This window comes from Apium graveolens, chromosome 4 (genome assembly GCF_009905375.1).
Source record: "Apium graveolens cultivar Ventura chromosome 4, ASM990537v1, whole genome shotgun sequence".
Lineage (NCBI taxonomy): Eukaryota > Viridiplantae > Streptophyta > Magnoliopsida > Apiales > Apiaceae > Apium > Apium graveolens.
In genome coordinates, this window is record NC_133650.1 from 35967991 (window position 1) to 35991167 (window position 23177).

The 23177-nt window shown below is 36.2% G+C and overlaps 1 non-coding gene across 1 annotated transcript; it reads left to right on the forward strand.

Annotated features, from left to right (window-relative positions):
- The first annotated feature begins 14116 nt into the window (after positions 1 to 14116).
- On the forward strand, positions 14117 to 14223 carry LOC141723142 (small nucleolar RNA R71). The gene has a single exon (XR_012576132.1). It is a non-coding gene; the product is annotated as a small nucleolar RNA R71 (small nucleolar RNA).
- The last annotated feature ends 8954 nt before the right edge of the window (positions 14224 to 23177 follow it).

A 23177-nucleotide genomic window follows, 5' to 3' on the forward strand; every position in this document is an offset into this window, starting at 1 on the left:
TGCTTCAAAGCACTTGCAATGTCAACAAGACTGTCAAGAATTACAATATCTCGAGAAAGTTCAGAACACTTGCCTGTTATTAGCTTACTATCCTGCACTTGCTTTCAATCTCAATCGTCTTACTCCTCAACTACCTGTTTCCCTTTCCTACGCCTTGCCTCTTCTGCTCACATATCATAAGCATCTATCAATCATCAACTCACAGGATTCTATTCAACACATACTTCTATCTACCCTTCGTTTTACCCAAATCCGATTAACGGATTGAAATCTATGCAATAACCAAGTAAACACCGAATATATAGACCGATAGTCAAACAACAGGTCACGTATAACACATAATACATCACGTAATCAATGACATATCATCTATAAAGAAGTCTCGGGTCGTAAATATGCTTTCGGGTATTTAAAATGATTTTTAAAATATTTTTCGGAATTAAAACGGGTCGTTGGATCAATTTTGGAATAATAAACAGGGTTCGGTTGGCCCATTCTGGCTCCGAAATAATTTTAGAATAATTATCGAGCCTTGGAAATAATTTAGAATAATATTTTAAAGCTCGAAACTATTTTTCAGAATTTTTAAATCATTTTTAAATAATTAAATCTAATTAAATAACTAATTAAAATCAATTAATAATTAATTAAATCAATTAATCAATTAATTTTCGAATTAATTGACAAATTAATCAATTATAAATTAACTGAAATTAATTAACTAATTAATTCAGATTTATTTGTGAATTAAAAATAATTTTCGGAATTAAAATAATAATTTTCAGAATTTTCAGAAATTAAAAATGAATTTTTATAATAAAAATAAATAGGAAATATGATTTTTAAACATTTTATAAACAGGAATCCTATTTTTGAAAACTTTGCAAACTACAGGGACTAAACTTCACCATCTTCAAAAATACAGGGACTAAACTGCAATTTTGCAGTTTCAGTCGCCGGAAAATCGGGGGTGGCCGGAGAAGACGATCCCGGCGTCCTCACCCCACCAACACCTCCAGATCAACACTACACAACACCAGGAACTTGTTCATGCATTCAAAACATTCTAATCATCCCTGTTCTGGCCGGAAATTGGCCAAGAACATCGCCGGCATCCGGCGAACATCGCAAATCTTTAAAACACAACTCCCTTCGATTCAAGCATCCTCTGTTAACGAGCTATATATCAATCAATTGCAAATTTTATAAGGAACACAACCCACTATAAATCAACAGTTAATAACCACTGAATCAAAAACCCCCAAATTTCAATTGAAAACATTCATACGGGTTATAAACCCTAATTTTGAAATTTGAAAATTAAACCCACTTTTGAGCATGTTATTAAACTCCAAATCAGACGTATGACATATGAAAATCATCAGGAAAACAAGCTCTACAACATGCAATCATTAAATCATACAAACAATCATCCGAACAAAAATTCATATTTTTAATAAAATAAATTCGAAAATAAATAATTTTTTAGAAAAATAACCTTGATTTCTACAGTGAAACAAAGCTCAGAATCTGATAGAACACCTCAAATCCTTCGTTTTGGTTACTCAAGCTTTAAAAACAGAGATCGGTAACGCCTTCATTTTGCTGTTTGATTCTTAGAACAGTTTTAAGAAATTAGGGCTTTTCTCTGAAAATTATATAATTAACTATCTGCAAATGATTTTGATACGAAATAAAATATGGTAAAAGGCTATTTATAATTATGAAAAATTTGTATCCCGTTGGATCATTCCGGATATAAAACGGTACGTTTATTTGTAAAAATTGATCCAAACGGTATTGGTTTTCGGGATAATGATCCAAATCAGTACAATTTGTACTGCGGTCTTGGTCTCAGCGCCTGGTTACACGTATTACGAAGTGATAATTGGGATAGTTTAATAAAAAGCTCCCGTTTATCGAAAATACGGGTTTTATTGATTTACCGAAATGAATATTGTATCGAAAATGTTGCGCCAGAACCCGCGCAGGACAAACCGTAAGCCGGATTGAAAAAGTCGAAACATGGAATATGCTCGGAATATTACAATTAGGTTAGGAAGGAGTTCTCGAACGAGTTTCGGGTTCCAAAAACGTAACAACGGTTGACGTCGGTTGGTTCCCGTTTTTATAAAATAGATTTTAATTACCCGGAAAAAGATTTTAGAAATTTCATATGATTCTTATAAATCCATAAACCAACATAAAAATAATTAGGAAGATATGACAATTATCTATATTTTATTTTGGACATATAAAAATTAAAATACTCAATTAATATTATTTTTGAATATTCAAGTACATATAACACTTAACAATTAACTCACAGAATAGATACTGAACACACATAATAATTATATAATAGCAAAAATAATTACACGATATATCCCGGATATTACATTCTCCACTATCACTCCGGAGTATACTAGATGCTCACAAGTTGACTAGTCCTAATTTTGCTGACTGGCTTCGAAACTTGAGAATTGTTCTCAGGGTTGAGAAGCTGGAATATGTGCTAGACTCACCTAAGCCTGCTGAACCTGCTGACGATGCACATAATGATGAACATGTTGTGTATCGTAAGTGGATAGATGATGCAAATGTTGCTCAATGTATCATGCTAGCTTTCATGAACATTATGCTACAGAAGCAGCATGAGCATATGGATGCTCACACTATCCTTACGCATCTACAAGAGGTTTTTGATGTGGCAGGGAGGACAGCTCGATATGAGATATCGAAGGAGCTGTTCGGTTGTAGGATGTCTGAGGGATCATCTGCGAATGACCATGTACTTAAGATGATCAATTTGATTAAACGTCTTGGATAACTTGGTTTTAATATGGATGGGGAACTGACTCAAGACTTGGTCTTGCAATCACTTCCGGGTTCATTTTCGCAGTTTGTTGTGAACTTTCACATGAATAAGCTGGATGTCAGCCTGGCTGAACTCCACAACATGTTGAAGACTACGGAATCGAATTTTCCCTCTAAGAAGAGCTCTATTCTTCTAATTGGTGAAGGTTCCAATCCTAAGAAAAGGAAGAAGAACCCTTCTAAGAAGAAGAAAGTAGGTGAGAAAAAGCCGGTTCCACCAAAAGCTGAAGACCCCAAGAGCAAAGCTGTTTGCTTCCACTGTAACAAGGTGGGGTACTGGAAAAGGAACTGCAAGGTTGAAGAAGAAGACGGGTAGTGAGACTACCGCTTCTGTTTCAGGTATGTTCATGATTGAAATGAATATGTCATTAAATCAAATTTCTACTTGGGTATTAGATACCTCCTGTGGTTCTCACATTTGCAATTCGTTGCAGGGACTAAGGAGAAGTAGGACTCTTGAGGAAGAGGAGGTGATTCTACGGATGGGAAATGGAGCAAAAGTTGCTGCTGAAGCTGTAGGATCATTTCATTTACATATGCCTACGGGCAAGACTATTGTTTTTAATAATTGTTATTTTCTTCCCTCGATTGTGAGGAATATTATTTCTATTCCCATGTTAGACTTGGCTGTATTTTCGTTTGTTATTCAGAATAATAAATGTTCAATTCTTAAAGATAACGTTCTTTATGGAAGTGGTATTTTAAATAATAGTCTGTATATATGTGACGTAGAGCATAATTTGCTACAAATTGAACATACTAATAAAAGAAAAAGGGATGATGAAAGTCTCACCTTTTTGTGGCACTACAGACTTGGTCATATTAGTGAAAATAGACTGCGGACATTGCATAAGGAAGGGTTACTTGACCCCTTTGATTTTGAATCTTATCCTACATGTGAGTCTTGTCTATTGGGAAAAATGACCAAATCTCCATTTAGTGGACATGGAGAGAGGGCTGCAGATTTGCTAGGATTGGTACACACAGATGTATGTGGACCAATGTCTACGCAATCCATGGGTGAATTTTCATACTTCATTACTTTCATAGATGATCGATCTAGATTCGGATATGTGTATTTGATGAAACACAAGTCTGAAGCCTTTGAAAAGTTCAAAGAATATAAGAATGAAGTGGAGAAACAAACCAAACATAGTATTAAAACTCTTCGATCAGATCGAGGTGGTGAATACTTGAATGGAGAGTTTCTAGATTATCTCAAAGAAAATGGTCTAGTCTCCCAGTGGACTCTCCCATATACTCCATAGTTGAATGGGGTATCTGAAAGGAGAAATCAAACTTTGTTAGACATGGTTCAGTCCATGATGAGCTATGCGGATCTTCCAGTATATTTCTGTGGGGTTATGCATTGGAAATCTCAGCATATTTACTGAATAAGGTGCCTTCCAAATCTGTTCTTCAAACTCCATATGAGATATGGAAAGAAAGGAAACCGAGTCTTAAACACATTAAGATTTGGGGATGTCCAGCTTATGTCAAGAAAGTTGACCCTGATAAGTTGGAATCACGATCCGTAAAATGTAGTTTTGTGGGATATCCTAAAGGGACTTTAGGGAATTACTTTTACACCGATCATAGGTTGTTTATCTCCAGACATGCTACCTTCTTGGAAAAACAGTTTAACCTTGAAGGAAATAGTGGGAGCAAAATTGAAATTGATGAAGTTCAAGAAGCACAAACTACTACGGTTCAAGTGGAAACACCTGTTCAGACTGAACAACCTTCTGTGGAACAGCCCATTCGTAGGTCAGGGAGAGTGTCTCGCCAACCTGAGAGGTATTATCCCCTTGTCATTGAGAATGACAATGAGTTATCAATCATTGATTATGACGACCCTATAACCTATAATGAGGCTATAAGTAGTGGTGACTCAGAGAAATGGCAAAGTGCCATGAAATCCGAAATGGAATCTATGTATACCAACCAAGTATGGACTTTGGTTGAAGCACCTGAGGGTGTGAAGCCTGTTGAGTGCAAATGGGTATACAAAAGAAATTTTGGAGCAGATGGCCAGGTGAAGACCTACAAGGCCAGGCTCGTGGCAAAAGTATTCAGACAAAGGCAAGGTATTGACTTTGATGAAACTTTTTTGCCTATAGCCCTGTTAAAATCAATTCGGATTTTACTTGCGATTGCTTCTTACTACGACTATGAGATCTGGAAAATGGACATGAAAACGGCCTTCCTCAATGGGAAACTTGAAGAGGAAGTGTATATGACACAACTAGAGGGTTTTCTTTCTAAGGGAAATGAACACCTAGTGTGTAAGCTGCTACGAACCATATATGGTTTACAACATAGATGAACCATGTGTCTACAAGAAGGTTAGTGGGAGCACGGTAATATTTCTTGTATTGTATGTCGATGACATATTTCTTATAGGAAATGATATACCGACACTACAATCAGTCAAAGTGTGGCTATCGAAGAACTTCACTATGAAGGACTTGGGAGAAGCATCCTACATTTTCGGTATAAAGATCTATAGAGATAGATCTAGAAGAATGATAGGACTTACCCAGGGTATATACATCCAGAAAGTGCTTAAAAGGTTTAGCATGAAAAACTCCAAAAGAGGTCTCATACCGATGAGCCATGGAGTATCCCTTTCCGAAAAGATGTCTCCTAAGACACCTGAGGAAAGAGAGCGTATGAGTAAGATTCCTTATGCTTCAGCAATAGGATCTATCATGTACGCGATGTTATGTACTAGGCCTGATTATAACACCCTCCAAATCTGGAGTATAGATTTGGGGCATTATTAATAACAACTACAAACTAAACCTGCACAAGCGGAACATAAATATAATAATTACCCCGAACTACTACTACTCATGATCTTTTAAGGTTAAGAGTTGAAAACAAGAATGACACACTAATTTTATTACAACCCAAATAAAACAATCTGTCTCAAGAACTCTTTTTGTTACAAAACTTTAATCTATCTACATTCTCACTACACAACTTTTATTCAAACCATAATACTACTTATCCTGTTACACCTGATCTGGTAGCTCAAAGCTCTCTTCGGGAATAGGGATGAACACTCTTGGTATAAGAGGGTCCCGCTGCTTGACTCGCTTCTTGACTACGCGGGTCCTGATGGGTTTCATTCTCTACCTTAACTGTAAAACAATAGGAATAACAATAAAAGGGGATGAGCCAAAAGTTCTCAACAAGCCTGCAACAATATATATAGTATAAAGAGAGAAGAATAGATGAATCGATAATCGGTTGCTTTGAACAACCATCTGAATCTGTATAGGATAATAATTTGCCAACACTGGCGAGTGCCAAATGAACAAGACTGGAAATAAGAACCAACATATGCACTATAACCTGCTGATCAGTCAGGATACAGTGCGGATCTATACCCAACTGCATAGACCCAACCAACATAAGGAGTACTCAGGCAACTATGGCCTATTAATTAAAGGTCTGGGTAAAACCCAGTCTATATCGTAACCATCCAGCCCAAGGTTTAGCATCCGGAACAATCAGAATGCTTTTGATGTATCCCAACATCAGGATATATCCGAGTATATGTAACAAGGGTAAAAGTATTGGAATATGAATAAAGGATTCAATAAATTGGGAGAAATCAAGAATCGAAATGAAATAGAAACAAGATTCAATAATTGTGTAACAGTGTATATGAACAAGAATTATTAAAGGTAACTGATATGGAAAAATGGGGTATAATTCACTATTCTGAATTTAGAATAGGGGAAAAACTTGCCTTGCGCGTACTTAACCTGGTTCAACTCACCGCCTTCGGTCTCTAGCTTGATCTACCTTGCTGACACTGAACCAATCATCGAAAGATAGTCGTTTAGATAACTTACTACATACGCGTACCTCGAATTGATACTACGCAACCCTATCAATCTACCCATGCATTTCTATCTGACTCGCATATATACATATATAATTATATAGCACATAAGGTTCACATAACCACGTAAAGCACATAGCACATAAGACACATAATTGATTTTCGGACTTATAAATATTTTTGGAATCGATACTAGACTCATACCTGTATTAACTAACCCTGTCTGATTTTATTTTAATTTTTTTTTGGGATTTATTTGACTCGATTCTACTCCTATTAGGGTCTATAAACCATTAACTAACACAAGACCACTCTCTTCCAAAAGAAATTATGACTTACAATTATTTTTATTGGATTCGTTTCATTTTTATGAGTCTAGGGGTCTTCGTTTTACTTAAATCGGACTAACGGTTTAATTATTATGAATTAAATAAGATTTAATTAATTAATAATTACTTATAAATAATTAATTATAACTAAATAATCCTTAATTATATTTTTAAATAATTAATTAATAATTATTGTATTTTAAAATAATTAATCCCTAATTATTTGGATTAATTACAATTTAATACACTTATTTACAAATTATTATTACTTACTCGATCAGATCGATTATTTACAAATAATCAATCGATACAATTAACTGATAAGCTATTTATCGAATCGATTATCATTACTCGAATCATAACTCAACCAGCAACTACTCGTATAAATACGAGCTACTCGCGATTCTCGAATAACTATTGAACTGTTATTATTATTATAGCTTATACGATTTATTAATCTATTGACGATCAGTATTTAATTATTCGATATGAATAATCAGTTGGATATTCTTCAAATAAATATCGCTCGATTAATAATTCTAACTTAACGAATCACGACTCAAATATGTACGAGTTACTCGCGATATTCAACTAATTATCGAATTATTATTTGTATTATTCGATTATTTTTAATACTTATTTTTTAATTAATCACCTAATTATTAATTAATTAGATAACTAATAAATATTTAGATAAATATTTAAATAATTAATTAAATACTTAAATTTGAATTTTTAAATTAATAAAATAATTTAGAAATTAATTATAATATTTTTCAGAATTTAAAACTAATTTTTAATTGATTTATAGAATTAATAAAACTAATTTTGATTTTACAAAATATAAATAAATAATTTAATAATCCAGAAACATGAAACAGGGACGGGTTTTCAGGTTTGGGGGATCAAACCCCCCGTCGAAACCGGGTTGGAAACCGGGTCGAACCCGGGTCTTCAAGAACACGGCCAAGCTACCCAGAATCCGGCGATAGTGGCCGGTTCCGGCAACTTTCCGGCGAGCAATTTCTCAGCTTCCAGGCCACCTTTCCGCAAGGTTCTTGTCCCGTTCGATTCCATGTGACTACAGCAACACCATCCTGTCATCCTCTCTCGTCCCCGTCGTCCCAGTCGTCTTCTCCGGCGAGAAACAGAGCAACGGCTGGCGAGTTGCTGCAGATTCCGACGAGCTCAGTTTCCCTTCAACCCAGGCACCGTTTGACTCGTTTCTTGGTGGGTTTTCATTCAAAATCACTCCAGGAACACAACCATATCAATAACATCATCTAATAACTCCGGGAACGATTTCTCCGATCAAACCAAGCAATTTTCCGGCCAAATACTAAACTAACAGATTCGTACATGAAAATTACAAATAAAATACCAAAATAAATCTTATCACTTGTATAATCTAACCCCAATAACCAAAATAACCTCAGATTCATGTAACTTCAAAAACGAATCAAAATAAAATGGTAAAAACTTGAAACTAAGAACTACTATTTAGAACATAACTACGATCAATTAAATAGCACACATCAATTGTAAACAAGTACAGGAAACTATACCAAACATCAAAATCGACCCAGAACCCCAGAATCAAAAACCCCCAATTTCAGTTCAAGAACCCTAAAATACAAATTGAAATTCTAAACATCAAAACATGAAATTGATGGTATGAATAGAAAGTAGAGATCAGGAGCTCTGTTTTGGTTACTCACATGATCGATTTGGTGAACAGAAACACTATAAAATATGTGATTGAATCTCCCTGGTTGTTCTTCACCCCCAAAATATTTCTTGAATTATTCTGATTTTTAATTATAATTAATTGAGTAATTAACAATAAATCTGGTATTTATATTTATGAAAATAATACCCCTAAATAAAATTAAGGGTCTAATTACACATCTAATAAAAATATTTGGCCCCAATTTTTATAATTTTTGGGTATTAATAATGAATTTTTAAATATCCAATAAATACAAAATTAATGTCAAAAATTCCCAAAAATTGTGAATATTACAAAAATGCGAAGAAAAATGATGTATCATGATTTCATGATCATATAAAAATAAAAATGTGATTTTTGTGGGGTTTTTGGTACCCGAAGGGGTTCGGAAAAGTCATTTTTTGTGAAAAAGGTAAATTTGTAAAACGTCTAGGGGTTCAAAATAGCGATATGGTATAGGTTGTTTTTGGTAAAATAGGGCTAATGTTTTTGTTTGAAATACGGGCTTTTAAAATACTGTTTGAACTGTACGGGTTTTGATATAAAATATATAACTTGCGATAAAACACTCAATAAATATCCAAAACACGTTCAGATCAAAACAGACAACACGTAGCACATAACGATTAGGGTTTAATGACGCAACACAGTTAATCACATAATAATACACATAATCTATCTTTATTATAATATAATACAAGCCTAATTTTTCGGTCGTTACACTGATGTTACTTTTCAATTAGTGTGACGAGCAGATATCAGTCCGATCCAGGTAAAAACCACTGGAAAGCAATGAAGAACATCATTAAGTACCTGCGAAGGACTAAGGATATTTTTCTTATTTTTGGTGGTGGATCTGAGTTAAAAATAGAGGGTTATACTGACTCTAGTTTTCAATCAGAAACTGATGATAGCAAATCCATGTCAGGGTACGTGTTTACGTTGAATGGTGGTACGATTAGTTGGAAGAGTTCCAAATAGTCTACAACGGCTGACTCCACAGCGGAAGCGGAATATACAGCTGCAAGTGAGGCTGCAAAAGAAGCCGTTTGGATGAGGAAATTTGTTTCTGAGTTGGGAGTTGTTTATAGCATTGAGGAGCCTATTGTGTTGTATTGTGATAACAATGAAGAAATAGCACAAGCCAAGGAACCTAGGTCTCATAAAAATTCCAAACATGTTTTGCGACGCTTTCATTTGATTAGGGAAATCATTGAAAGAGGAGATGTCAAGATTGAGAGAGTTGACACACATAACAACGTAGCAGACCCACTCACAAAGTCATTGTCTCAGATTCACTTTGATCGTCATAAAGAGAAGATGGGTATTAGATACCAGGGTGATTGGATTTAGTTCAAGTGGGAGATTGAAAGTGTTTGTTCTAAATCCAATTATATATGATGAGTTAGGAAGAACTTTCTTGTATTCCTATTTGATTTCATTAAAATTAATAAAAGACTTGTTTTGGTTTTATTATGGGCTTTATCTATTTAAAGTGTATTAAATAAGATGCTCCATAGTTTAGAGTAAAGCTTCTAGAATTATAATGAGATTATATTAGTGAGATCTAGAAGATGATGACTCTAGACTTAAACAGTTCTTGATCATAGGATAACTAATCGGATGTTAGTGGATCCGCAAAGATTGGTACATACTATGCTTGCTCATTTCAGGAGGATCTCTGTTCTCATAGGCATTTATGTGGTGACACTATAGCTAGTATGTAGGTGCTTATTAGAGAATAAGTTCACTGAACATGACTCGATAAGTTGAACAACTAATGGAGATTACTCACGTGTCAATAGTTATTCACTGAGTGATAGTTGTACAAGTGTCCTTAGACTTGAGATCGTTAAAGTTATCTTGTATATAATGAACTGTGTTTTGGTTTAGTCCTTTGTCTCAAGGACATCCATTAGGTCTATTCTGGGCATAGGGATTTGTGTATAGAGATAATTAACGTCAAAAGAGGATCTACCCCTTCCAGTATAGGAAGAGAATATCCTATGTTATTCTTAGTATGCGAGTTCTGGAATCTCTGGCTAGAGTGTATGAAATTAGAAAGGAGTTTCTAATTTGCATTAATATGGACTTTGCATTATGAATAAGAAATCATATGATTAAATTTGATAGGCCTGACATGAGATCCATGCCTTATATTTAATCGGGATATTGTAAGGGTAGAAGGAATTCATTGTACGGTAACTAGTCACTGACAGGTTCTTGGTATTCTAAGGAGTGAATTCATATTATCCGGATAGTCGTGATATGTTGAGAAGCATCACTCACGATGTTGAATAAATATAATTAATCAGTTAATTATATTTAGTGAATTTTAGTATTCATGTAAATATTTAATAAAAGTTTATTATTATTTATTTCTACTACCGACATAATATTGAACCTACAGGGTCACACCATAAAAGAATATTTTCTTTGATGAAATAATGAGAGGGAGAATTATTTTCTAAATAGTTTAGAAAAAGAAAAAATGATTAAAATAGTTTTAATTATTATTAAAGCATTTTATAAAGATAAAATGTGGGGCTAATATATATATATATATATATATTTATTGATATATTATAAAACCCTAGGAGAGCACTATAAATAGAATGAGATGGCTCATTCTAAAGACACACTTATTTTTGTGAAAAACCTAAGAAGAAGCTAGCCTCCATCTTCTTCCTCTCTCTCTCTCTCCCAAAACCCCATTTTTAAAAAAGCTTGGTTTTATAAAAAGCTTCATCGAAGAGGATTATTCTTGGTGGATACCGGTAGAGTGCTTCACACACTGAGAAGCTACTGCTAGCAACTATTTTATAAATCTTCGATTTTTAAGGTATGGTTACGATTCCTCCGCTCTTTTTGATTTATACGTTTTTCTATATGTGTGATACATGATTTTTATGGAATAATTGTTATATCACGCTTCCGCTCATCTGTAAATTACTTCATTGGCATCAGAGCTAGGTTCTGCATATAGAGATTCATATAAAAAATTTCAGATTTTTTATGCATGTATGGATTTGTTATGATTTTTGCAAGTTTATTTAGATTTAATTATGAATTAATTCGAAATAATTTTTGCATTATATTTTGACTACTCATCTGGGTTCTACAAGTGTTGTAGATCATCTAGGTATTTTTTTCATAATTTTGTGATGTGTAGATTATTTGTTATGAATTTTTAAAAATTGTTTTAACTAAAATTCATGAAATAATTATGCATGAGAATAAATATGATTAAAATTTGCAAAAGGACCCCTGGCTGATCTGATAATTTTTTGTTACTGCCTGATTTAAGAAATTATATTATTTTGATTTTTATTAATTTATTAATTAAATATTAATTAATTTATTAATATTAAAATTAAAATAATGACAATATTAATAAGAGTTATTAATTAGGGGAGGTAAGGAAAGGGGGTTACTCTTTTTTTTTGTAACAGCAGTAAGCAGACAAATGGTAGGAAAGTTGAAAACAAAAAAAAAATTCAATGGTCTGCTGTGCTGGGCGCGTGAAGCGCAGTCGCCGGGGGGGGGGGGTGTCGCGCATTTCGGAAATGCGTTATACCCTGTTGCGCATTTACCGAATGCGTTACACCCGTTAATGGCTTAACAATGTTGTAACGCATTATCGGAATACGTTACAGCCCTTGTAACGCATTACAGGCATTCCTGTAATGCGTTACAGCCCGTCTATCCATATTAAATTTGATTTTTTGGGAGTTTCGTTACACCGTTTTGGGCGTGCAATATATCGTTGGATTCGTTTTTCCGAGACGGATCTAATGAATTGAATACTTTATAACATAAACATGGGATTCTAACTTCATTAGATACTTCATTCAATAGCTTATTGTTCTTAACCTTAGCATGTAATGGTGAAGACACTAATCTGACAACACGAAACTGCTAAACGCCAACTATCATTGCACGAAAAACGTACAGCCAGGCATTCACAGAAGAGATAGAAGCTGAAGAGACACCAATTATATTGAGACCCTATATGTCTATAGAATTTGACAACATAATAGCTTAATGCAGAAGTTATCTATCGTGATCACATAGGGCAAGTAAGATGGTTAAAATTACCTAGGAATCATGCATAACAGTAACACATGAACCTATGCTAGCATGGCAAGTTCTAAATCCTTAAATTCACTGTCGCTTCATTAAAGATTAGCACGCTATCTTATAAGTTTGCGATGCTAATAAGACGAATAAGCACAACCAATACTAGGTTATCATACAATCACCACACACTAAGGCATCGAAATAAATTAACTAAAGAAATACATAAATAAATCCGCTAGAACCCCATAATAATGATTAGCCCATAATCAGACTCATCATCAACGTGGGTTCCGATGAAAGCATGGTATAATAAACATAGTCTTTATACTGAATAATTAATAAACCAAGTACGAAACAAGAGTATAGGTTCACAAATAAGAAAACTAACATCCAAAGTTACAACTTAGAACAAAGAATCACAAGTATAAACTAGGTCTTCTTCACCTTCGTTGAATTGTGCTAAACGATCTTCTTACGCCTTCTTCTTGTGCTCTGGTATGTCTCTCCTGAAAAACGACATTTATTTAGGTATATATAGCAGCCCATGCATAGTAGAATTCCTCCAATCAAAAGCCCACAAGAATCAGTATTCTAAAATCCCGACCAGGCGCGGCCGCACGCTTGATCAGTGCGGGCGCGCTGTGTCTTCCTACTTTGGGCGCGAGCGCGCGCTATGACAGCGCGGGCGCGCCGACCTTCTAGAGAAAATTCCTATTCTCTTCCTTTCTTACTGCAATGAGTTGGTCTTCACGAGCTTTATTCCTTGGATACCATCCTAAAACCATATTAGCATCAATTCAATGCTAATTCACCTGAATTCCGGATTAATGCCTGAAATGCAAAAATACTAGATAACGCATTAAAACACCAACTTGAGTACAATAATACTAATTCAAAGCTTAATGAAGCATTATATAGTGTCATAAATGCCCCTCAACACAAAGCTCACATACACTAGTGATCTGATTAACTCTATAATTAGCCAAAGAATCCACCTTCATCGTCAAAGCCTTAAGCTGAGCAGCTATAACAATAGCTGTATATAACTCCAAAATTTCTGTTACCTTGCCCTGAGATAGTCTCGGAGTAGGATTTTGGTATTCATTAGCATCCATCAGTTCAATCAATTGATAAGCTTCATCGTAGCTTTTTGCCCATAAGGCTCCTCTTGATGCTGCATCAAGCATGGGTCTAGAAGTAGCATACAAACCATTATAAAAATAGTTAATCATCATCCAGTCAGGCATCCCATGGTGAGGACACTTTCTAAGAATCTCCTTATAAAGATCCCAAGCCTCACATAAGGATTCTCCAGATTGCTGAGCAAATTGAGTAAGTGTGTTTCTGATCACAACAGTCTTCGCTATAGGACAGAATTTAGTTAAGAACTTTTGAGGAAGATCCTCCCATTTGGTGATATACCCGGGTGGTAGAGAATGTAACCAGCACTTAGCTTTATCCCGCAGAGAGAATGGGAAAAGCCTCAACTTAATAGCATCTTCGAGAACTCTATTGAACTTGAAAGTGTCGCAGATCTCGATGAAATCTCTGATGTGCATATTGGGATCTTCTGTCAGAGAACCCCCAAACTGAACTGAGTTCTGTATCATCTGAATCATGCTCGACTTAATCTCAAAAGTATTAGCCGAGATGGCTGGTCGAACAATGCTAGACTGAATATCATTGATATTCGGTTGTGAGTAGTCCATAAAAGCCTTTGGATTTTCTTCTGGTTCTCCCATTGAAATAAGAACTTCTTCTTCTTTCTCAACTAAGATCTCTTCTTCAACGTTCTCCTCAACTATAACTTCTTCCTCAGCTTGATCGAGTGTTCTCTTATGAGACCAAGAATGCGTATGCATACACGCTCGCTAGAGTACTTGAAACACGACAAAGAATTTAGTAAGTAACAATGTCCGAGTCACTGAACTTTAACGACCAATGATGACAAACATATAAACTAAAAATTAACACTGATATCCCCGATAGCGGCGCCAAAAACTTGTTAGGGCTAGAACACGCTCTAAAATTACACGCAAGTATACGCGTTGGCAAGTAATATAGAATAAATTCTAGTTCGTTCCGACAGGGACTGGTTTAGGTTAATTTCAATCAATGTATCTATACAACAATGGTATGGTTATTATCCAATGCTAAGACGAATAACAATTTAAGGTTGTTTATAACTACAATTAACTAAGAGATTATACTAAAGAACATTAACTAAGAGATTGAAGAGAATTGAATACTATATGACACAAACATGGGATTCTAAGTTTATTAAATACTTCGTTCAATAGCCTTTTTGTTCTTAACATTAGCATGTAATGGTGATGACACTAATCAAATAACACGAAACTGATAAATGCCAACTTTCGTTGTACGAATACTATACTACCAGACATCCATAAAAGAGAAAGAAGCTGAATAGACACCAATTATATTAAGACCCTATATGTCTATAGAATTTGACAACATAACGGTTTAATGCATAAGTTATCTATCCTGATTACACAGGGAAAATAAGATGGTTAAAATTAACTACGAATCATGCATGACAAATACATGAACCTATGCTAGCATGACAAGTTCTAAACCCTTGAATTCAGTTTCGCTTCATTAAAGATTAACACGCTATCTTATAAGTTCGCGACGCTCATAAGACGGATAAGCATGACCAATACTAGGTTATCATACAATCACCACACACTAAGGCATCGAAACGAATTAACTAAATAAATCCATAATAAATCCATTTGAACCCCACAATAACGATTAGCCCATAATCGGACTCATCATCAACATGGGTTCCGATGAAAGCATGGTATAATAAACCAAGTACGAAATAAGAGTATAGGTTCACGAATAAGAAAACTAGCATCCAAAGTTACAACTTAAAACAAAGAATCACAATAATAAATTATATCTTCTTCGCCTTGGTTGAATTGTGCTCTACGGTCTTCTTACGCCTTCTCCTTAAGTTCTGGTATGTCTTGTTTCAAAAAATGACCTTAAGTTATGTATATATAGAATCCCATGCAAAGTAGAAGTCTTCTGCATCAAAATCAGAATAGAAACATAATTCTTTTATCTCAACTTGGCACGGTCGTGCGCTTGACCAGCGCGGGCGCGCTGAGTTTCTGTTCATTGGGCACGACCGCGCGCTTCCACAGCGCGGGCGCACTAACTTTCTGTAGAATTTTATGACTTCTTCTTTTCTTGCTGATTTGAGTTGGTCTTTTCACGAGCTTTTATTCTGGGCATCATCCTAACACCATATTAGTATCAAAACAATGCCAATTCAACTGTATTTCTGATAAATGCCTGAAATGCAAAAACACTACAAAAACACGTTAAAAATACCAACAACTCGAGTACAAAACACCAATTTAAAGCTTTATGGAGCGTTACAAAGTGACATAAATGACACTCAACAAACATTTGGTTCATGGTATCATTATTCTGTCCCTCAGAATTGATGTTGGAGGTTTCAGTTCTGGTCTTTCTTTTTGGTGCCATTTTTTTGATAATAAAACAAATGGTTCTTTTTAACAATTTATTAAACAGTTGATAATGGATAAGAAATAATTTCTCTGGTATCAAATAAAAAAATTTAAACAACTGATAGTGGAAAAAAAATTTAACAGATATCAAAACAAGAGATTAAAACAGTTCAGAACTTAAACAAATTATTTGAAAAAAATTCAAACTTTGAATAATAAATTGTACAACATTGTTTTAAATAAGACAGAATTTAAGATATGGAAAAACTGTAAAGTAGTAAAGCAATTGTAAATGCTGTAAAGACTGAAGTTTATATAAATAAAAGGAAAAAGTTTAAAAAGTTTATTTTATATGTCATTTCCTAACTGTACAACAAGAATTACAGAAGGGGTTGAATGTAATTCTGGCTACTTTTTTAAATTTTAAAATGTTCTAATTTAATGTATATAATAGTGTTTGATTTGTAGTAATTCGAAATGGAAGAGTAATAGAAATCAAAACATTAAGTAATAAAACACAAGCTTTAAAACTTTCTGGTGGATTTGAAAGTATCCACCAGAGATATATATATCAGATTGAGAATTTTGTGATGCTTTGAATAGCACACAGCTGCTTTACAAGTGAACAAATAAACTACAGAGAAATTCTTAACAAGTACAGTTTTATCTATCTCTCTGAAAAATGTGCTTGCTTAGTTAGTTGTTCTATTTGCTACACTTGGTTTATATATCACCAAGTTACATGAAAGTAAGATAAGATAATAAAACAAAATAAATCTAGTCTAATATCATGCTACAACATTACTCTATCCAGCATCTTTAAATATCTTCACATTTGCATAAAAATGGTAATGCTTTTTTATTCTCAAAATCCTGCTAAACAGGCTGCCACATTTCTTTTGCAAACACCCGACGCATGTGACTGTGTTGTCACTATCAACAACTATTTTGAATATGATCATCCGTCGGGCTTTTGTTGAACATCCGTCGGGAGTATGTTGATTATCCGTCGGGAGCCTTGTAGATCATCCGTCGGGAGTCTATCTGTCACTTGACTCTATTTCACTTATACAAAATTACAAGACATCTCATATTTACAATTAGCCAACCTATTCTGCATATCAATCTAGTAGTCAACATGACTTAGAGAATCCTACAGAATCTACTAGACTAAAATATGTTGTTTGTAGAAATGTGCTACAGTACTTATTTGTTATATAAACTACACTCTCGATGGATGTCACATTGTCATCCGTCGGGACTATAAAGTTCATCCGTCGGGACTATATTAGAATATCCGTCGAGAGCTACATAATTCACTAAGTTAAATATACTAAGGTATTTTGTTTAACTTATCATAAAGTTCACAACATATTCCTAACAATCTCCCCTAAATTATGTCTACTGGAATTGTAGCCATAAATTAAGAGAGACTTGATGATAACAAAACACCATAAATGTACCGACTAAAATATAGTAGATAAAACTGATAAGTGCTACAATTTTATTGAAAATTGAACAAAGTAAAAGTGCAAAAAGAGTTCTCACAATCATTATCAAGGTGCTCCTCTAGTCTGAGCAGATAATTTCTATTTTCTTGATTGTCTGGATTTCTTCCCAAGCTTCCTATTGTTTTCCTCTATTTGATTTTGGAGATGCCTTGTGGAATTCAAGTTCTTCAACATCTGACAGATCCAATTTTTTTTATTTCAAATAGAGTCTCATTGCTAGAGATACTCAATTGGTCATCCAGTCTGAAGAATCTTCTAACATCCTTATTATCCATAAATTCCATCATCCAATAAGGCCTCAAATGCACTTTATTTCCTGTGAAGAGAATTGATAGAGTTTTTGGGAGTGCATCTTTGGATTTATTGCTCCTTAGATCTTCTATCTTCTTTAGCACCAATTTTCTTGCAGTTACATTAAAACCAAAGTTTTTCTTGAATGATGAGAAGACCTTATTGTTATGGATAAAAAACCAAGGTTATTACTTGCTGTATTTAATACTAAGATTCGAGAGCTCAAGGCCTTTAATGGCTGCTCTCGTGTTTCGTGACTCAATCTGCCTTTACGAGATGCCTACGTATCTCTGTGAATTAGAGAATCAAGCCAAAAAATGTAGTTCTGATTGGTGGGGGTGAGACCCCTTATATAGATGTTGGGAGTCCTTGAATTGGACTTGGTATAGGAGACTTGGTGGGCAAGTCTCATAGTTAGAATGGACTTTGGAGTCCTAGATAGTAGGAAATTGATTCCTTATCCTTTTAGGTCCCCTTGAGGCTAATCTCCAAGGATTTATATTCTTATTGGGACTCTTTTCAACATCTGTTTTGTCCCTTATTAATTAATTACGAAATTAATTAATAATCAGGGCTTTTGGGCCTTTTTTATTCCATCAGGCCTGATCTGGTCCATCAGGCTTAACCTTTCTGGTATGAGTATCATATATCTTTTTATTGGGTCTAGCAGCCCACAGCTTGTACAATTAATGCAGTATTTAATAATACAATCATAATTTATTTATCCCTATCATTTGCCCCCCAACTTTTGGGAAACATCGATAAGGTTTCGCAGAAGTTAAGTCTATTCGTTCCCTTACAGGGTTTCATTTTTCCGTAAAGTGTGGAGCGACCTACACATTTACAATGAATTTTCCCTTTTATTCAGGAATTATCTTAATTTCCAGGAATTTTTCCCTTATTTCCGGGATTCTTCCCTTATTTTCTGGATTTTTCCCTAATTTCCTGGGATTTTCCCTAATTTTCTGGGATTTTCCCTAATTTGTGGGATTTTCCCTAATTTTCTGGGATTTTCCCTAATTTTTGGGATTTTCCCTAATTTTCTGGGATTTTTCCCTAATTTTCTGGGATTTTCCCTAATTTTCTGGGATTTTCCCTAATTTTCTGGGATTTTTCCCTAATTTTCTGGGATTTTCCCTAATTTTCTGGGATTTTCCCTAATTTCTGGGATTTTCCCTAATTTTCTGGGATTTTTCCCTAATTTTCTGGGATTTTTCCCTAATTTTCTGGGATTTTCCCTAATTTTCTGGGATTTTCCCTAATTTCTGGGATTTTCCCTAATTTTCTGGGATTTTCCCTAATTTTCTGGGATTTTCCCTAATTTTCTGGAAATATTAACATTTTTCAGAAAATATTTAAGGAATTTTCTTATTTTTTTTAAATAATCAGAAAAACAGAATTTTTGTTGCTCAATACATCCTAGGCGTTGTTGATCCACGCCTAGGAGACAGTTTCCTAACAACGTCTAGGAAAACTTGCGTCCTGGGCGTTGTTGGAGGCTGATGCTTCCTGGGCGTTGTTGATCCACGCCTAGGAGACGGTTTCCTAACAACGTCTAGGAAACTTGCGTCCTGGGCGTTGTTTAAGACAGATGCTTTCATAGATCCTAGACGTTGTGCACCCACGCCTAGGAGACAGTTTTCTAACAACGTCTAGGAAACTTGCGTCCTGGGCGTTGTTGAAGACAGATGCTTTCATAGATCCTAGACGTTGTGCACCCACGCCTTGGAGACAGTTTTCTAACAACGTCTAGGAAACTTGCGTCCTGGGCGTTGTTGAATACAGATGCTTCCTGGGCGTTGTTGTACCACGCCTAGGAGCCACACTTCTAACAACGGCTAGGGACGATGTATCCTGAGCGTTGTTGAATACAGATGCTTCCTGGGCGTTGTTGTACCACGCCTAGGAGCCACACTTCTAACAACGGCTAGGGACGATGTATCCTGAGCGTTGTTGAATACAGATGCTTCCTGGGCGTTGTTGTATCACGCCTAGGAGCCACACTTCTAACAACGGCTAGGGACGATGTATCCTGAGCGTTGTTGAATACAGATGCTTCCTGGGCGTTGTTGTACCACGCCTAGGAGCCACACTTCTAACAACGGCTAGGGACGATGTATCCTGAGCGTTGTTGAATACAGATGCTTCCTGGGCGTTGTTGTACCACGCCTAGGAGCCACACTTCTAACAACGGCTAGGGACGATGTATCCCGAGCGTTGTTGAGGCTGTTCGAGCCTTGATTCATTCATTGAACTTTGATTTTAAATCTTTTCAAAATTCAAATCTTATGGGCTTCCCGCCTTTTTCTTAGGCCCAGGCCCGTTTGTGCATCTTTGAGCTCCTCTATATAAGAGGTGGAGTGTGAGTTCATTTCTCACACTTCACTTTCACAAAAATTTCTAAATGTCAACTCTGCAATTAGTCTCTCAAGAATCGCCACCTCCAAGCGATTTCCGGCTTTCTACTCCGCCGCTTTTCTGGGCTTATTTTGAAGATTCCGTTTGAATCTTCATCTTCTTTACTTACTTTCAAGAGCTTCCTGGGTTTTTGTCTTCATCCATGGCGGATTCCGATTCATCTCACTCCCATGTCCCCCAAGCTGTTGCCCGTCCCTCTAGGGCCAGCCGAGGTAAAAAATCTCTTGTACATTCCTCAGTTATTTCTCTTAGGGATCTTTTAACTGAATTTGGGCAAGCCTTTCCTAACATGTTACACTTAGATGCATATAATTATCCTTCTAGATTTGGTCCAGATCAAGTAGGTACCATAGCCCGCCTTTTTGGCATTTCCCACCCTTATAGGGCCGAGGCTCCAGGCCCAAATGATAGGGCCTGCTACCCAAAACCTGGGGCCATTCGGGTCTATAAGGAAACCTTATATGCTGGTTTTTGCCTACCTCCTCATCCTTTTGTTTTTCGCCTTTTGGCTGAGGCCCGAGTCTGTCCGACCCAACTCACACCCAACTCTTGGCGTTTTATTCACTGTTATATGGCCCAATCTCGTAAACACGGTTTTGAGCCAAATGTTTGTGTCTTTCGTTATTTATTTAAATTTGTAAATGCTTCTGAGGACCAAGGATGGGTCAAAATAGTTCATAGATCCTTGGCTCGTTCCTGCTTTATTTCTGGCACCAATCCCGACTCGTATCCAACATGGAAAAGTGAGTGGTTTTATATATTTCTGGATTCCGAGGAGGGTTGGGACCATTTTTTCAGGCCCAACTTCTCAAAAAGTATAGACGGGTCTTTAAGAGACCTAAAATTGGGGATAGATGAGGATGCGGCCATCAAGGCCATTACTGCTGATAACTTGCACCATTGCGCTCTCATCCTTTCAGAGGGTAATTTGCAAGGTGTAGGTCTAAGTGACCTTGGTCCCGAGGGTATTTCTTTCCCCTTTTTGTTCCATTTCCTCCATTCTCTATTTGTCCTTTTTCTTATGTGCTCATATTTGCCTGCAGCTAGGGTCGCTTTGGACACGATCTTCAAGAAGCGGGAGGCCCGTGCCGCCAAGGGCTCTGCTGTTGAGAGCCATCGCGACAAGCGGGTTAGGATTGGTGACGGCCCTTCAGTCACGGTTCAGGAGGCCGTCCCTACTTTTTTATCCCAGAGGCCTCCTAGCCTTGATGAAGATAACTCTCCCTTCACCGTCACTTGGGGCCTTCAGAGGAGGGACACGGTGGTAGGGAGTTCCGAGGCTGCCGCCGTTTGGTCTCAGAGTGTGATCACGCCTCGTGACAGGGCTGAGATCGTCGAGTCTTCTGATGACCTACAGATTGAACGTCTGGGTGCTCAGGCCGTGGCTTCTGTAAGCCTCTTCCTTTTTTAACTATTTTTTTTTGCTTATTATTACTTACTTACTACATGTTCATGCAGATGAATACCTATCTCCAGGCTGCCCTTCACAATTTGAAGGATGTGAGGACCAGCCTAACTATTGCTGAGAGGGACAGGGATAGGTACCTCAAGGCTTCCGAGGCCAACTTCACTCGTTTTTGTGAGGTAGAGAAGGAGCTGGCGGACGAGAAGGAGAAAGTTCGTAAGCTGGAGCTGGATGCTCAAAGGGCCCGAGCTGAGGTGATAGCTGAGTATAAGGCATCTCAGGACTTTCAGGATGTCCTAAATGCTGAGTACGATGCTAACTTCCCGGAGACCTTTTCTAGCTGTTGGGAGCAGATAGTAGAGGAGATTGGGAAGAAGATTCCGGAGGTGACTCTTACTGCCTATCCAGTCCCTGATATTCCTGGGAAAGAGCCTCTTCTTGATGACATCCCTCTTTCTCCTATTCTTGCTTCTTCTACTGAGGCCGAAGCTGTTTCTCCTCGAGGTGCTGATCATGTTCCAGTTCCTTCTTCTGCTGCCAATGAAGGAAACATCGATGATGACTTCTTCAAGGATCTTTGAGTATTTTGTTTTTCTTGTTTGGCCCATTGTGGCTTTCTATGTATTGATTTAATCGCATTCAGAACTTATTACCCTTCGGGGCTTGTATTCTATATGTTGCTTTTCTTGCCTTTTTCTGTTTTATCTTTACAATCTTAATATGCATTTAAACCTTAAACATCCTTAGATAGAAATAATTTCAAACTCTTTAATATGAAGTCTGGTTTTCCAAAACCTTACATAGCATGGGTTCGACCCTAATCAACAATATCTAGACAATGTAAATTCTACTGGAATATAAAATCCTATGCAAGCAAAGCTTCAAGGTGCTTTTAAACCTACTTGTCAATGACAAGTGAGAATCGTACTTCTCCTATCTTACACATAGTAAACCTTCAGGTTTTGTGTGTGCCAGGTCCTCGGGACTTCAAAACCTTCCATAGTTTCCAGCTTGTAGGTTCCTCTACCCTGAACGCTCTTGACTCTGTACGGCCCTTCCCAATTCGGGGCAAGCTTTCCTTTCTGTCCAACACCAGAAGCCTCTATTTTTCTCAAGACTAGATCTCCTTGTTTAAAAAATCTCTCTTTAACCCTTAGGTTGTAATAGAATGAAGCCTT